General features: G+C 42.1%; 1 pseudogene; it reads left to right on the plus strand.

The window, feature by feature from the left end:
- The window catches only part of LOC133049247 (large ribosomal subunit protein uL22-like), a 146806-nt pseudogene that overhangs the window by 22107 nt on the left and 105954 nt on the right, over positions 1–18745 (plus strand).

Here is an 18745-nt window from a genome sequence, read left to right on the forward strand (position 1 = left end):
AATGCTGGAGTGTGTTGCCATTTCCTTCTCCAGGGAATCTTCTTGACCCAGGAATCGAACCCGGGCCTCCTGCATTGCAGGTAGATTCTTTACCAACTGAGCTACGAGGAAAGCTCTTCCCTTCTAGTAGCTAACATAACCCAGATTTAGAAGACCTCTCTGACTAGATCTAAAGGCAGTTTCTCCATGAATACTTACTCCCCTCAAGCAGGGTCAGTCCAGAAAGGCAAAGGTCAATGGACAGACAGCAGGTGTATGGACAGACAGCAGGTGTGAAAGTTTCTTTGCCTTACCTTGAAGCCTTTTTATACAGGAGAGATGGACAGACTGAAGGATGCAAGAAGCATGTGACTGGGTAAGCTCATTTCTGTAGAGTCATTCTATGATTCCAGAGTAGAACCAAGCAAATGGAAGAACAGAGTTCTTGTGAATAAATAATTACAGCTGAAATTTTAGCAATATTTTGAAACAAAACAAAACAAAAAACCAGACCCCTGGGCTTATGTTATCCTTGGTCTTTGTTCCTTCCCTCATGTTAGCAGAACCCTTATGTCAGATAGTAGTCAGAGTTCTAAAAACCTTAATACCCTTTTCTCAAAAGCTGAGGGGAAGAATACAAGTTTTAGTCCTCCTAAAGCTATTTTATTTATTCCCCTGCCTTCAGCTAGGAAGACACATCAACCTAGGTTGATCATCTCCACCAATTCTACCCTAATCTCTCACTGAACCTATTTCTTTTTATTTTTCCTACTTAGAGCTTGTGCTTCAGCCAAGATAACCCACTCATCAACTCCCACATTCCCACTCATTCCCACATCTAAGCCTGTGATTGACTATCATCTCCTATCCCCTAGAATGTTGTCTTCATGGCCTCTATTTCCCACATCTCCCATCAAAACCCAGCTGCTCAAAACCCTTTCCTCCAAAGAGCCTTTCTTTATTAACACCAAGTAACTGAGATGACTTTTTTGCTCCATTTTAGTTTTTCAATAATATTTAATTGCATAAGTTGCACATAGGTACGTTTGTATATAACAGTGGGAGAAATGTTTTCTGTCTCATTTGTTAAAAGTTTAAGTTCTGTGAAGGCAAGAAGTAGGGCGTCTGTTTTTTGGGGGGACTATCTAGTCTCCCCAAGAATCAGACACAACTGAAGCGACTGAGCATGCATGCATGCACACATCTAGCCTCACCACCTCCATCCTTCGAGTCCTTCAGTAAATGCTAAAACTGCTCATCACAGGATGAGACATAAAACAACATTTCTATATCAAGTTCTGAGAGACGGACCAATGATGAGTAGCAATACGAAATCCTAATTTTGTCCTCAACGAGCGACTTCTAGGATTTTGACACTATTTGGGGACATCGGATTAAGTAGTTTCCCATAGCAAACCAGTATCTAAACTACGACTCAGAAAGAACATTGAGTATAAGCTATATACAGGGAGAAGCATAGAACGGCACCTAGTACACAGCAGATGTTCAACCAGCATTTGAGGAAGGAAGGAGTGGTGGAAAGAAAGGACCGAGGGAAGAAGAAAGGGGTCAAGAAAGTCAACAGCTTCTAAATCTCTCTTCATTGTCACCTGTTAATATTGGTTAATATTGGTTAATATTGGTTGGCTTTCCAAGCCAACTGGAGGCTGCATGGGTGCATGCAGAGTTAATAAGACAAGTAATATCTATATGGGGGCATTCCCTGGATGATGGAAAATAGGACACAGACAAATAGGAACATCACTAAAAGATCTGGGTTGAGGTCTTGCCACCCAGGCTGGGAGGGATTAGGAAAGGTTAAGGACATTTCTGGAAGGTTGTCAGAGAAGACTTTCTATAGGAAGAGGAGAAAATAAATCAGGATATGGCAAGAAAGAAGCTACAAGAACTTCCCTGGGGGTCCAGTGGTAAAGAATCCACCTTCCAATGTAGGGGATGCAGATTCGATTCCTGGTCAGGAAACTAAGATCCCACATGTGGAGGCAGGGGGCAACGGCTAAGCCCACTCACTGGCCAGTAGAGAGCCTGTTCCCCTTAATGAAGACCCAGCTCAGCCAAAAAGAGAAAAGAAGCTACAGAATTGAACACAGAAGACTAGGACTGAAGAAATTACCCATACAGACCTTCAGAAATGAGAGAGGGTAACAATGGAAACAATCTAACAGTTTAATCTTAGAACATAAAGGGCTTGTTGAAGTCAGGAGACCTAAGATGGTGTGGAAGTGAGTAGGTGATGGGAAGAATTGTCAAGAAACCCAGGAGGTTAGACTTGTCTTTTCTTAAGCATATGTCAGACCTTATTTTTTGGGGCTCCAAAATCACTGCAGATGGTGACTGCAACCATGAAATTAAAAGATGCTTACTCCTTGGAAGGAAAGTTATGACCAACCTAGATAACATATTAAAAAGCAGAGACATTACTTTGCCAACAAAAGCCTGTCTAGTCAAGGCTATGGTTTTTCCAGTGGTCATGTATGGAGAGTTGGGCTGTGAAGAAAGCTGAGCGCCGAAGAATTAATGTTTTTGAACTGTGGTGTTGGAGAAGACTCTTGAGAGTCCCTTTGACCACAGGAGATCCAACCAGTCCATCCTAAAGATTAGTCCTGGGTGCTCATTGGAAGGACTGATGCTGAAGCTGAAACTGCAATACTTTGCCCACCTCATGCGAAGAGTTGACTCACTGGAAAAGACCCTGATGCTGGGAGGGATTGGGGGCAGGAGGAGAAGGGGACGACAGAGGATGAGATGGCTGGATGGCATCACTGACTCGATGGACATGTGTTTGAGTAAACTCCAGGAGTTGGTGATGGACAGGGAGGCCTGGTGTGCTGCAATTCATGGGGTCTCACAGAGTTGGACACAACTGAGCAACTGAACTGAACTGAACTGAGCTGAAGCATATGGAGCCGTCAAAACATCACGTTCTTCACCTCCTACCAACAAGCACAGGGGACCAAAGCCGTCAGCCCTTCCTTAGGCACTTGATAGGAAAAGCGCTGTCAGCAACATTATTGTAGCATAAAGAAACAAGCTGGGTGCCAGGAGTGAAATGAATACCTCTAAGCAAGTACACTGCCCTTTTTGCTGACATACAAACTCCTTAAACTGATCCCTTTCCCAGAAATCAGTATCTTCTCACCTTCAGGCTCCTCTCCCTTGATCCTGGTTTCTCCCCAGTGGCTCGGCAGAGCCATCCCTACAAATGCCTTTTGTTACGCAGGAAAGCTAATCTCAAACCAGTCCAGAAACTGTCCAAGGATGGATCTGCTTTCGGGGTCCTCTGAAACCTGTCAGTTCCACTGCACTTAGATTATTTTAGATGCTCAGCTCTTACAATAGACAGACGAAGAACACCCAAAGACAAATTCGGTCAGTACAAAATGGTGACTCGGTTAGAGGAGAACTGTAAGAGCAAAATGAACATAAAAGCAAGGCCCTGGGGACTTCCCTGGGGGTCTAGTGGTTAGACTCCACACTTCAATGCAGGGAGTGCAGGTTTGATCTCTGCTTGGATCTCACGTGCTGCTTGGCTGAAAAAACAAAACACACAAAAAAACAAGGCCTTGTTTTCCAATTAATTGATATTTCTTGAGTACCTACTGTCCAAAGCATTATGAGAAACATAGGAAGGGAAATAAAGTCCAAAAATACACAATTTCTACCTTCCAGAAGTTTACAATCTAGTAAAAGAGACATATAAATATATTATATAGATTATATAATATATATGTGTATATATGTATACATATGCATATATGTGTATATATACACATATGTATATGTGTATATATGTATACATATGTATATATATGTATAGGTATGTATACATATGTGTGTATATATGTATATATGTGTGTATATATATATATATACATTTTTCCAGTACAAAACAGTGCTATTACAGAGGTTCAAAATAATGTGACATTCTAGTTGGAGGAGAGAGAAATAGTGGTCACTTGAGAGATCTAAGAAGTATTCTTGCAGGAGAAGATTTTAAGTTCAGCTAAAATGAAGGATAGGACCTTGATAAGTCAATGAGCGAAAGGATGGCATTCCAGACAAAAGAACAGTATGTGCAAATTCTGGAAGCTGAAGAGCATAGAACAAGTTCAAGAACCACAAGACCCATGGGGTTGTAGTCTAGGTTACGTAAAGGAGCATAGAGATAAATACAGGCAGTGTCACTATGGAAGACTCTGAAGATCAAGCAATGGAATCTGGACTTTATTCCGTATGTAATGGAGAACCAGGTAATCACAAGTGACGCTTCATATTTCTTCAAAATATCCAGGTAACTGACTCCATTTCTGAAGTTTGAGAATGAACAATCTTTAAGTTATCATAAGGAAAATAGCATTTCTCATTTACTCCACCACGGAAGCTACTGTCTTTATCAAGTTCATCTGCATCTATCCGGCTCCACTGGAAGTAAAAACTGGAGGCCAAGGAAGCATGTACAATTTCCTTCTTTGAGAGGCCTTCCACAGAAGAGAGATTTTTTATTCACCTAAGAAGCTGGTAGGAGTAGTTTTCCTCTCAGTCAGGAGGCTCATTCAGATGGCCACAAAAAGTTCCTTTATGGATGTAGGGAGCCAATAGGGCAAAGGGCTAAGTGCAAATAACATAATGTTGAGGACCTGAGAAACAATGGAGTCCTAGGAGTCAGGTAAGGCCATTAAAGCAGCTTTATCCCCTGGAGAAGGGCATGGCAACCCACTCCAGCATTCTTGCCTGGAGAATCCCTTGGACAGAGGATCCTGGTGGGAAACAGTCCACAGGGTCTCAAAGAGTTAGACATAACTGGAGCGACTAACACCACTGTAGAAGAGACTTTTAGAACCAGGCTACAAAGAGGAAAGGGACAGGGTTGAACAGAGAGGACAAAGAAACAGTACTAAGGTTGAAGAAAGAGGAAACTGGCCTGTCAAAATGTCTGAAGGCAAGTACCGGCAAGCACATGTGGTGAGTGTCATGTGTGGGAGAGAGAGAACAAATGAACTCAGCTGGAATGGACAGTCTGTAACATGAGCTGACAGGGACTCAGTCCACAGAGAGACCAGTTTCCAGCACGGAACCTAGGTCAACAATGGATGTTACGCTAGTCTCGCCAGAAAGGGAGGTAGGAATTTCAGTCTTCATTTTCCCTTTATATTTAATACTTCCACAAGACGTGGGTTACATTCCTAGTTGTTCTGAAATTGACTCATCCTCCTGTAATGAATCTGAGTGTCTTAGGATATGATGCTGTTTATTGTACTGAGGGACAAAGTGAAGTGGGGGCAAAGAAGACTATGGGGCCCAAATTCAAATTATACTTAAGAATGAAGTTCTGCTCAGTCTCAAATTATACTCTTCATCCTCTGCTCCCCCTGGTCATCCCTAAACCAGGTGAAGGAGTGGTCAGGTGTAGGAGTTATAGGTTATTACAGAATGACTTCAGAAGGACTGCATTGCTTGGGGTTAACTGCCTCTCATAGCCCAGGCCCCCTAGGTTAAAGTACAACATTCTTGCTTCCAATTCCATCTGAATTCACAGAAGCAAGTAGCCACAATGGGAATTTCCTGAAGAGCCTGACTGTCAGAGTAGAAACTGCTCATTGACTATTCTGTGCAACCAGTGAAGCCATGTTGACCTAAGCCATGAAGAGAAGTTTTGTTGAGTAGAACCAAATGTTCATACAATCCAACTGCAATTAGAAGCTGGGGACAAGGCGTCCCTGAAACCCAGTCGAGGAAGTCCTCCTGCACGTTTTCTCTAAGCTCTGTATTCTACCACAGGAGACAGTTAAAAGGGGGCTGCCCCACACCCTTCTTGTAGGAAAAAGGTACACTTTGGGATGGTTTGGAGGCATCAAAATGGTAAGCAATTTTAGGGTACAATTAAGACCTGGCTGCTCAACCCTACAATAAATTACCATCAAAGGCACTCACACGTCAATAGGGGAAAGAAAAAAAACACAAGTGCTTGCAAGACGATGTGTGTTTGATGCTCATAAAAAAGATAAAAATATAGGTCATCATCATGTAACGAGCTTGTAGGTGTCAGAACGTGTGCTGTTGGGGTAGGTAGGGGAGGAGAAATAGAGGGGGATCAGCAAACCAAAAAACTGGAAGTCAGACTCTATCTCCAAGTTCTTCCCCGAGGTCAAAGAACGAAAGGTGGGCAACGGGGACACAGAAGGACATCTCTCCCATGTTTTATTGCTCGGGACATCCCCTTCCCTGCTCCCCTTCACTGGATTTCCGACATATTAATCACCTCTCCCATTTTGAAATCAGCAGGTCAGGCTATTATTCAAGCATTGTTAATGACACCATCGGCCAAGGTATCAATTAGGCAAGTTGGGATAAGAAGAGCAGAGAATGGGCTGGCCAGAGAGAAGAACACACGTCTGTTTTTGTGTAGGTAACCCACGCGACAGCAAGGGCTCCCTACTCTCCTTTTCTGCTCCGCTTAAAGGCAAACGCACTGAATTCCCCAATCAAGACCTAAACCAAAGCTAGGATAGTGGGGTCACAAGAGCCCCCTCATCCGCTCAGTCACCCCTTGCCTAGATTTCAGCTATCACTGAAATCACGCAGCAAATCACTCACCATAAGCAGGCAAAGGGCCTCAGTTAACCAGTGCTGAGGGGAGTTATTCCTGCGGTGGGGGCCCAGCATCACGGGAGTGAATGTATCTGCAGTCCACACTCGGAACTTCCTTTAAAATCTCACTCAACATTTCTCATTCAGAAAGGTGTTTTTTTGTTTGTTTTTTCAAATAAGGAAAGTCTTTCTATTTGTTGATCCTTTATTTCTTAAGTCCAAGAGCTCACTAGCATTTTTCTCATCAGACTGTTTCCTGAAGACCAGCAATTAACTCTTTTCTCGCCCTGCCATGTCTCTCTGCACCCATACCTGCCCCTACCCCTTCCTTCTGTCAAGATAGGCTCTGCTCTGGATGGGAGAGGAGTTTGGGGGAGAATGGATACATGTTTATATATGGCTGAGTCCCTTTGCTATGCTCCAGAAACTATCACAACATTGTTAATTGGCTATACTTCAATATAAAATAAAAAGTTTTAAAAAAAGACAGGCTGTTGTTTAGAACAAATGGGTGTGAAGATAATTGAAATTGGGATTCTTGAAAAATGAAGGGAACCAAGACTAGAATCAAAACTACAGTGTGTGTGTGCATGCTAAGTAGCTTCAGTCCTGTCTGACTCTTTACGACCCTGTGGACTGTAGCCTGCGAGGCTCCTCTATCCATGGGATTCTCCAGGCAAGAATACTGGAGTGGATTGCTCTACCCTCCTCCAGGAACTGGAGCATAGTAGGAGTCAATTTAGTCATCAAGATGTCCAAGTTCCTTCCCATTATATACTTACATACTTACGCAGAGTCTTTTGTTCCTAGACTCCAATCTTCTTGAGTCATTCCCCAGCTCTTTCTCACCTTGCCACTCTCCAGATGGAGACAAGTTCTCCGTGGCTTTCTTCCCACACCCACCAATTATACAGATCTTCAGGCCAATGTGGGAGATTAGAGAAGGATACAAGGTCGATATTTCATATTTTTAGTGCCATTTGCACCAGAAGAAGGTGGTTGAGACAACTCAGTTCCAAATACCACAACCAAACCCAGAACCCTCAGTCAAAGATATTCATATTTGGAGTCTTGAAGGCATGGTTCTTACCTATTAGATAGGCTAGGAGGCTGAACAGGCCTCCCAAGCCTCTTCTCCAAAGACTTCACTCCTTGGGTTCCCTTTAGCCCTTATTCTCTGTCCTTTTTCCTCCTCTGCCTTTCCTGCACCTTTACCCTGAACTCCAAAGCACTAACTTTACAGTAGCCAACAGACAATAAATTAACAAACTTTCAAAATGGAGTGGCCAGGGTTTTTAAGATGAAGAACAAAAAAAAAAAATCAGTTAGCTTGTAGGTTCCCTAAGGGCAGGCACTGTATTATAATTTTCTTTTTTCAATAAAAGCTTTATTGAGATATAATTCATATAGTATATGATTCACCTATTTAAAGTGTCTACTGTTCAATGTTTTTAATATACTCACAGGGTTGTGCAACCATCATCACAATCAATTTTAGAATATTTTCATCACCCTAAAAGGAAATCTAATAGCTCTTGTCTCCCATCCCCTACCCCAAGAATCCTAGCTCTGGGAAATCACATCTACTCTCTCACTTCATAGATTCACCTACTTTTAACACTTCATATAAATGGAATCATGTGATATGTGGTCTTTTGTGACTGACATCTTTCTTTTAGCATAATATTCTCAAGATTTATCCATGCTGTGGCATGGATCAGTTCATTTCTTTTTTATTGCCGAATAATTGCATTTTGTGAATATTCCACATCTTATTTATCCAGTTGTTGATGGATATTTGAGTTGTTTCCACTTTTCAGCTATTATGAAAGTTCATTCTGCTATGAAAGTTCATATACACATTTTATATGACATATGTTTTCATTTCTCTTGGGTATTTACTTAGGAGCGGAGCTGCTGGGTCATATGGTAATTCTAGGTTTAACAATTTTCAAAAACCACCAGACTGTTTGCAAAGCAGATGTATCATTTTATATTTTTACAGGCCAAGGTTAAAGTTTATCCAGCCTTCAGCAACACTTATTATTAATATCTTATTTTTTATTATTATAGCCATTCTAGTGGGCTTGATCTGCATTTCTTTGATAGTTAACGACACTGAGCATATTTTCATGTGCTTATTGGCATGTATTTCTTCTTTGCAGAAATGCCTATTCATATCCTTTACTCATTTGGGCTACTTGTTTTTTTGTTTTTGAGCCATGAGAATTCTTAATATATTCTAGATACAAATCTCTAATCAGATAAATGATTTGCAAATATAGTCTCTTATTCTGTGATTTATCTTTTCACTTTCCTCAGGTATCCTTTGAAGCAAAAAGTATTTAATTTTGATGAAGTCCATTTATGTATTTCTCTTATGGTGCCTTTATCTAAGAAATCATTACCTAATCCAAAGTCATGAAGATTTACACCTATGTATTTTTTTAAAGAGTTCCACATTTTTAACTCTTACATTTAGGTCTTTCAATCCACTTTGAGTTAGTTTTGCATATTGTGTGAAGTAGAACTCCAATTTAATTTTCTTGCACATGGCTGTCCAGTTGTCCCAGCACCACTTGAAAAGTCTATCCTTCTTCTATCGAATTTTCTAGGCCCAGTGTCAAAAATCAATTGACCATAAATGTGAGGGTTTATTCCTGAACAATTATTCTATTTCATTGATCTATATGTTTTTCTTTGTGCCAATACTCTACTGTCTTGATTACTGTACTATTTTTGAACGTTTAAAAATCAATAAATGTGAGTCTTCCATCCTTGTTCTTCTTGTTCAAGATTGTTTGGGTTCTTCTGGGTCCCTTTGGTTTCTATATGAATTCTGAGATTAGCTTGTCAGTTTCTACAGAAAAGTGAAATAAGATTCTGTTGTAGGCATTATACTGAATATGTAGATACATTTGGGAAGTATTGCCATGGACTGGGGATGTTTTTACATTTATTTAGGTTTTCTTTAATTAAGTTTCAACAGTGCTTTGTAGTTTTCAGAGTATAAATTTTTCAATTCTTTTATGAAATTTATTCCTAAGCATTTTATTATTTTTAATGCTATTATAAATGGAATTCTTTATTAAATTCACTTTTGTATTATTTATTCAAGTATTATAATTTTCTTTTAAATACTATAGTGATGGGCATAATTATTTACAGAGCACCTACTATGCAGAGAGTGCTCTGCTAGGTTGAATGGGAAACAGACAGTATAAGACTTGTGACTTCCCAGGTAGTCCAGTGGTTAAGAATCTGCCTACCAATGAAGGGGACACATGTTTGATCCCTGGTCCAGGAAGATCCTGCATGCCATGGGGCAGTGAACCCTGTGGACCCTAAAGCCTGTGTTCCAAAACAAGAGAAGCTACCACAACAAGAAGTCCTTGCACTGCAACTAGAGTAGCCCCAGCTCACCACAACTAGAGAAAGCCCAAGTACAGCAACCAAGACTCCAAAATAAATAAGCAATAAGTAAATAAACACATTTTTTAAAGGGTGTAAGATTTGGTTCCTAAATTCAAGAAATTTATGATCTAGTTAACTAGAAACAATGCTTTACACTCTTTTCACCTGTACATTTTTTTGAAGTATTTCAAATAGTTCATCTTAATCCTGACAATGCCATTCATTCATTCATTCATTCATTCAAATGTATTTATTGGGTGACTGGCCAGTGCATGGAAGCACTGAACTAGATTCTGGGAATTAAACGGAGAGGAAAATAAACACAGTTCTTGTCTTCCTGAATATGCCTTTCAAGTGAGGAAGACAGATCTTAATCAACTACAAGTTACAAACTATGAAAAGTATCATCAAAGTAAAGTACACTGAATAGTAAATAGGGCAGGAATTGCTGTACCCATTTTGCAGAAGACAAAACAGGTAAGCAAGCACCTGAGTGTTCTAGAGGCAAAGAGCAAATGAATTCTGTGAGAAGGGTTAGGCCCTTCAGCTTTTAACATGGAGTTGTTTGATTATAACCCAACATTTGGTTTTATTTCCTCCTTTCAGCCTAAGGTCAGGGGAAGGAAGAGGCAACAGGATCAGCAAGGATGTGAGGCCTCATGTTCCAATCAGGTCAGGACATTTCAGCCACCAGTCTCCCTCTCTGCTTGGCTCAACAGTCTTCCTTGTAGAACACGATACAGACCCTGGTCCCTGCCTGCTATCCCACTGCTCTAAGTAAAGGGTAGTTTTCTTTTCTTTTCTTTCTGGCCACACTGTGGGGCTTGCAGGGTCCTAGTACCCTGACCAGGGATTGAATCTGGGCCCTCAGAGAAAGCGCAGAGTCCTGACCACTGGATTGCCACGAAAGTCCCTAGGGTGGCTTTAAGCCGCTGGTTAGCACTGGCCAAAGTAAACCAAATGGGTTCTTTCTTATTATTTCACTTTCCTGGCACTCCAGCCTCCTCAGCACTAGTCAACCTGTCCTAACTTTTGTAAAAAACTGTCTTAAGTTATAAATACTCTTCCAGATAACTTTGAAATACTTTCTTAAAGATTTCACAGAAAATTGGGATAGGACAGAGTTAGAGAGAGCTGGTGGCTTCCCAGAAGACTCAATGGCAAAGAATCTGCCTGCCAGTGCAGGAGACATGGGTTTGATTCCTGGGTCAGGAAGATCCTCTGAAGGAGGGCATAGCAACCCACTCTAGTATTCTTGCCTGAAAAATTCCATGGACGGAGTGCCTGGCACACTACAGTCCATGGGGTTGCAAACAGTAGGACACGACTGAGCGACCAGGCACGAGTGAGCTGATGACTATTTTATGAGTGGATTAGAGAAGAAAACTTTGGTTTTATTTCTTCTGGGTGACACAGATACTGAGAGGAGGGACAGTGTATTTAATTAACCAAGGAAGCAGAGGTCTGGCACTGGCCCAGGATCTTGCCCCGATTTCATCTTGACAACCAGCAGCGGGGCCAAGTCACAAACTGCAATCATGGAACCTGATCCAGAACCCAGACCTCCAGACTCCTATTCCAGTGCTTCTGTCACTGCAATTCCAGAGACTTATATAAGTCCTTGACCAATTCATTCAACAAGCAGAGTATCATACTAAGGACTAGAATGTACGACAATAAAGTTCTGGCTCTCATCGTCCGCTCCTTGAGAGTCCATCCTCCACCCCAAAGAGCAGGTTAGATACCACCTCTCCTTTGTGCTTTTATAATACTCTCGTGTTACTTTTTTCATTGTATTATACCTATTTGCTAATATGTCCATTTCTTCCACAAATATGTACCGTGAGGACCTCATAGACAAGATCTTGTTGTCTTTACACCAGAACCTCACGCAGTTCCCAACACTTAGTAGGGGCTCAACACATCTTTGCTGAATGAATAGATGAGATGCTGGTCCTATCCTCCTTGGCCCACTTAGTTCTGCTGTCACAGACCTAGGTAGTATATAGGCACATATATCCCAAGCGAGAACTGGAAAGCTGGTATATCCACCCTGTGATTAAATGGCATCACCAGGAACATGGATGAAATAGAACAGCATCTAGGTACCTAACAGAGTACTTCCACTCCCTCTTCCTGCAGGCCCATTCCCAACTACAGATTTGACTCAAGTAAAACAACAGAAGTTGGTTTCATGTTGAATGTATTTAACAAGGTGGGATGTTTAAAACTGAACAATTCAGAAAACTCTCTTTTATTTTATTTCATCCCTGAGTAGTCAATCTTGGGTTTAAACAGGGTAGTCTTTCTCCAAGGCAGAGTTGTTTTCTTCTCCCATACTTCATTTTGGTCTTGCAAACAAGATAAAAGATGCAACTAGGAGAATGAGGTGCATATTTAAAACTAAGTTGTTGCTAAGCCAACCCAGAGAGAGGAGAATATTAACAAAACTCATTTATATAATTTTTCATAAAAAATTCATCACAAATGATGTAAAGTGGGGTCTTTGGAGCCTCCATAGTCAGCTCAGCCTGGACTATGCACAGGGAATGGGGAGATGGTAGCAGTAGTCTTCTTCCCACTCCATTGTCCACAGTGTAACCCTGAGCCCCAGCTCTTGGAGGCGGACTTGGGGGACGCAGTTCCAATATCTGTTCCAGTTTCAGATACAGAACCAGACTGGGAGATAAGTAGAAATGTCATAGAGAAGCTCAGAATCAAGATAGTGAAGTAGGGACTTACCTGGTGGTCCTGTGGTTAAGAATCCACCTTGCAATTCAGGGGAGGCAGGTTTGATCCCTGGTTAGGGGACTAAGATTCCACATGTTGCAGGGCAACTAAGCCTGTACACCACAACTGGAGAGAAACAAACTAAGACCCCACGTAGCCGAACAAATAAATTAAAAAAAAAAAAAATAGATGGTGGAGTAGAAGAACATGGAGTTCCTCCCACAAATACATCACAAAAATACTTTTTCTACATGCAGAATGATTCTCACAGAATACCTACTGAACACTGCCAGAAGACCTCAGACACTTGAAAGGACAAGAAAGATCTCCATGTAACCAGGGAGGATGACAGAACTGTCATAGAAATCTGATAAAATATTTGGTAGTGGTTTGTAAACAATTTCTCAACCAAGCCATTTTGGGTCTAAAGCACATCTCCATAATTGTGGCTCATGTGCACTGGTCTGTTCTTGTGTCTGGAGACAGCCTTGTTTTGCTTACTCCCCTCCACGGACCATCAAGCTGCTGTCAGTTCAGCCCAGAAAGAAATTAGCATCAGTTTAATGAAAGAGTGAGTGTGTATATGTGTGTATGCATGCATGCCTGTGTGTGAGAGAGCAGGACAAAGAGTGAGAGAAAATATTCTGACTTCATCACAAAGACAAATTTAAATTCTTTCTCTTAGCTTTTTCTTGGATAGTTTTCTATTCTTCCTCCCTTTAAGAGGGTAGATAATGCAAATTGGAACCAGTAGGTCCTTAACTATTCATCACACACCTGCATTCTTAAAGGCGAAATGAAGTGCATTCAACTGGTTCAAATTTGTAGGGGCTGATATATATATATATATATATATATATATATATCCTAACCTATTCTATATATAATGTATACAAACATCTGTAGGCAAACTAGAAAATATATACATAATTTATAAGTCTAAATACTTGTGAACATCAGGATAACAGTGAAATTTTCAGTCAAATATGAAAATGGCTACAATTTTCAAAAAGCATACCTGAGCTATCTGCGTAATTACCTCCACGTTCCACATGGTTGCTGTAGTTATATAAAAATATTTATATACCACTCTATTTAAATCTGCAAACACACACATTATGTAAGCTACTAATATGCAGAAACGTATATATGTTTATATGCTGAGATATATAGGGATTCATAAGTACATTCTTGTTCTTTTATTTATTAATTTATTTATTAGATTTCTATTAAACATGTCTATTTTGGTTAATTATCTGGGGAGAATCTGGCCTCACATAGCCCTGCCTCCCTCTTTCCATATTTCTGCTGCCAGGAGGTCTTGTGCCCTAAGGCCTGGGAATTTTTAGCTCCTTTCTGTAAACTAGGGAAAAGGTCAATCGCGGCCTGAATGAACCCATAAATGTTAATACTGCCCCATTTTCTAGGATGTTCTTACAAGAAGAGTCATCTATACACTATCCTCCCTAATAATTTTTTTATGTAAACAGGGGCAGTCCTACAACAGAACTGCTCCCCCCTCTTGGGCTGAGGAAAGAGGCGGTGCAGGGGCGAACCATGGAATCCTGTTTCCACCCCAAGTTTAAATATAACTCCGAGTCTGTATAAAAGTGACAGGTAACCACTCTACCCCTATCTTACACTACTTAAATTAACTAGACAGTAAGCTGAGCAAGTAGGCAATGAAATTTGGGCCCCGTGACCCTGTTTGTGTGTCTTTGTATTATTATTGTTTAGTTCCTAAGTTACATATGACTCTTGCGACCCCATGGACTATAGCCTGCCAGGCTCCTCTGTTCATGGGATTTGCCAGGCAAAAACACTGGAGTAGGTAGCTATTGCCTTCTCCAGGGGATCTTTCTGACCCAGGGACTGAACCTGGGTCTCCTGCATTGCAGGTGTTCTTTACCATCAGAACCACAAGGGAAGCCCAAGAATACTAGAGTGAGTAGCCTATCTCTTCTCCAGGGGATCTTCCCAACCCAGGAATCGAACTGGGGTACATTAGCACCTAAGGAGCCTTTAAAAAATACTGATGCCTGGGCCCCGCTCCACACCAGCTGAATATATACATCAGGGAGCAGGCATCACTACTGCTTAAAAGTTCCCCCAGGTGATTCTGATCCACAGTGTTGGTTGAGAGCCACTTATTTACACTGATCTGATTCAGTATGAGCTAGAGACATATCCCAGGAATTGGGGACTGATAGACAAACAGAGTGATTCTAGCCAAAAACAAACAAACTAACAAAAAAACAAAGGTTGCTTTCACAGAGCATTATGTGTTAATATCAGATCATGTAGAAACAGCCAAGAAACTGGGTTGGGAGTGGGGGGATTGCTGTCTTTTAGGAACTTCACATTTGGGAACCCATTCCCAGAGTAGTTACAAGGAAAACTGGGGCATGTGTGCGCACGTGCACACGCGCACACACACACTCATCCACATCCACACATACATACCATGTGACTGCAAGCAACTTAAAACAAAAAAATTTTAATTGAATTTCGGGGCCTGGGGAAGATCTGAACCTATAATTATTTCTTAGCAAACTGCTGAACACAGGGTTTCTCTCCTCTGGGACGAGATGAGACGGGTAGCATAATGAACCCTCTTTAATTAAAAAATAAAATGTTTAAGGATAATCATATTCTTCCAAGCTACATTATTTTTTTTAAAGGAAAAGAAGGATGATGAGAAAATGTCCATTTTCAAATGCCCAGTGTTAGGCGGCCACAAATGGCCTTATTTCTCACTCAACCCTCTAGATTTAAAATTAGGTCCTCAAGGGAGAACTCGAGTCTCTGCATTATTCCAAGGAGGAAGCTAACTTCTTCATCCCAACTTTATTCCCAGTTCTCTTAAAATCAACATGCAGATTCAATGCCAAATTGATTCTAGCCAAGGAGAGCTGCAGGAGGGGAGCAGAAGATGAGGCACCAAAAAGAGACTCTTTGCCCAACAGCCCTCTCACCTAATTTGATACGATTCTCCAGGAAAGAAATGCACTTTTCCAGACTTATGGACAGGGGGTGGGGGAGGGTTGGGGGAGGTGCTAAGAAGGAGAGGGAGGGACAAACGGAGAGAGTTGCATGGAAACATATACAGTAACATGCATAAAATAGACAGTATAGACAGTGGGAATTTCCTGTATTTGAGTTTCCTTGAGTAAACTCAAACCAGGGCTCTGTGACAACCTAGCAGGGTGGGATGGGGTGGGAGGTGGGAGGGAGGCTCAAGAGAGAGGGTACATATGTACACCTATGGCTGATCCAAATTGATGTATGGCAGAAACCAACACAATGTTGCGATTACCCTTCAATCTGTTACTCAGTTGTTAAGTTGTGTCTGACTCTTTGCAACCCCATGGACTACAGCACACCAGGCTTCCCTGTCTGTCACCATCTCCTGGAGTTTGCTCAAACTCATGTCCATTGAGTCAGTGATGCCATCCAACCATCTCATCCTCTGTTGTCCCCTTCTCCTCCAGCCTTCAATCTTTCCCAGCATCCTTCAATTAAAAATAAATGAATTAATTAATTTTAAAAACTAAGTGCACTGTTCATGTTTTCCACCATAGCATTCTTCCCCAGTTCCTCAGGAGAGAGATATTTGGAATGTGGATATACAGGCAGAGGCGGGGAAATAGCAGATCCTGGGACTATGGAAGGGGCTGGGGGGAAGGCAGAGGAAGGCATATGCTCTAATTAACAGAAAATGCTTCTCTTCAGAAAAGGGAACAAAACAAAGATGTCCATGGAACTAGAGGCCTGAGTTCTACCTCTCAATGGGATCTGAGTTTATTGGTGGCCTTGGGGGACAGTCAGTGATCAAACACCAGGATAAATATGAGACATCCAACTCAGGATGTTGTTTTTTAATGTTGTTATTTTTATTTTCTTTGAATCCTATTTTCTCTTCTACTGCTTCTGGGTCCAACACCCCTAATGCTTAAATTTCTGCATTTAATGCCGATCTCTTTATTCGAGATAATAAGTAATACACTGGAAAAACTAAATGAAAATTCCATTTTTCCAAAACTTTTCCTACCCCTTTTCCCTGAAGAAAGAGTAAAGGTATAAGGTTCAGATGGAAAAGAATCCATCTGCCAATGCAGGAGACGTGCATTCAATCCCTGGGTGGAGAAGATCCCCTGGAGAAGCGAATGGCAATCCACTCTAGTAATTTTGCCAAAGAATCCTATGAAGAGAGGAACCTGGTGGGCTACAGGCCATGGGGTTGCAAAAAGCTGGACATGACTGAGAGGCTAAGCACAACACACACAGTACATAAAACAGCTAAAACCTATTACTGTTGTTGCTTTCACATCACAAATGACGGGTGACAGGCTGTGTCCGTACTTCCAAGTGCAGCAGGTACAGTGGCTACTTACACAGCTTCTTTAACCACTTAAAATACATTACAGCCCTTTTCCTAGACAGTGTAAACTTATGTTCTCATAGCTAAAAGGGAAACATCCACACTTCAAACTACATGTAGACACACACACACACTGCTGCACCAGAAACAGTCACCCGCCGTGGCTGAACGAAATACTAAAGAGCCTGGAAATCTACCAGTGGGGAGGGACCTCTCAGTCAACAGCCTAGAAAGCTTTGCCCTGCCAGGTCTACACCTGCCCAGGGAGAATTTTGGTAATTTTAATAAAACCAAATTAAATCCTAAAGTAAGACCAGTTGGTGATTCAGTAGGAATGGCCCCAGACCATTATGGAGTGACTATAAAATAAAAATTATAGATGGATAAGAATAGGAGCAAAGCAAATAAAATCATGTTAATGGAGGCGAGAGAGAGCACAGCAGAGAGGAGGAAAAACTGCCAAGTGTGGAGACGGGAGTTGTTGACAGGATTCTCCAGGTGAAGAAGCTTTTGAGATGGGGGCCTGAGGAGGACAGAGAAGAGAATTGGCACTGAGCTTGGGATTTGTCCATTCGAGAGGAAAGGCTGGACGGGGGTAAGGAGGAAGGCTTGGGTGAAAAAGCCTCCCAACCAAGCACAGAGGGGCAGATGCGTGAGATGTTGGAGAAGGTGGAGGGATGTGGGGTGGGGAGGGGAGAAGGCCGGTGAGATCCCAGCTCTCAAGGAACTTCTCTTTTCATCAGGGGGACAAGTTTGGCTATAAGACACTCTTCTGGGTACTTGATGTGCATGTTTTACTCTGTTCTCGTGACATCTTGTGAGATAGTCTGTTATTCAATTCAGATTTAGAAAGTGAAGTTCAAAGGGTTAAGTAACTTGCCCAAGGTACAAAAGCTAGAATGATCAAGTCTAGGATTTGAACCCAGGCTGAAGCCCACATCACCATATTCTTTCTAATGCTGTGACAGAGACTGACTACAATGCCGGTGTGTCCCAGAGAGACGTGGGTCTGGAAGGATGCTCAGTGTTAGGGTCCAACCAACTGCTTCTTATGCTAAATCCTGCCCTCCTCCCGGGACCCCCTCCCTCACCTGAGAACTTCCGTGGGCAGGGCCTCTCTGGCTGAGGTTGGCTTCTCTCTCCCCACCCCCGCCCCTTCCCAAGAAGAAGACATCAAAGATCGCAGCAGGGCCATAAAGAGAGGGAGGGTGTTAGAAGGGAGCCACCCTGGGCTCATAAACTGGGCGGGGGTGGGGGGTGGAGACCCACCCATTTGTCAGGGACGCTGCATCTCACTTTCCCCAAAAACTGAGATCTCAGCTTTTGCTTGAGGGCAGGGCACTTAAGCAAAGTGCAGGTGGCTGCAGCGAGAGGCGGGGTGGGAAAGGGGGTGATGACTGGAGTCATTCTGACATAGGAACGGTGCCACATCTCCACCCCCACCTTCTGAGGCCAAGACACTGGGGTGGGGGGGTTCATCTGAGACCTGAGTTGCAGTTTCAGTTCCACTGCCCCGTAGCTGTGAGGACCTTCTTCCTGTCTCCTCAGTCTCTTTACCTTGTTCTGGAGTTAATCTTCACTGGCACCCCCCTTTACCTTGCTGACAGGTTCACTGGAGACCACACAATGGAG

Source organism: Dama dama, chromosome 3, assembly GCF_033118175.1.
Source record: "Dama dama isolate Ldn47 chromosome 3, ASM3311817v1, whole genome shotgun sequence".
Taxonomy (NCBI): Eukaryota; Metazoa; Chordata; class Mammalia; order Artiodactyla; family Cervidae; genus Dama; species Dama dama.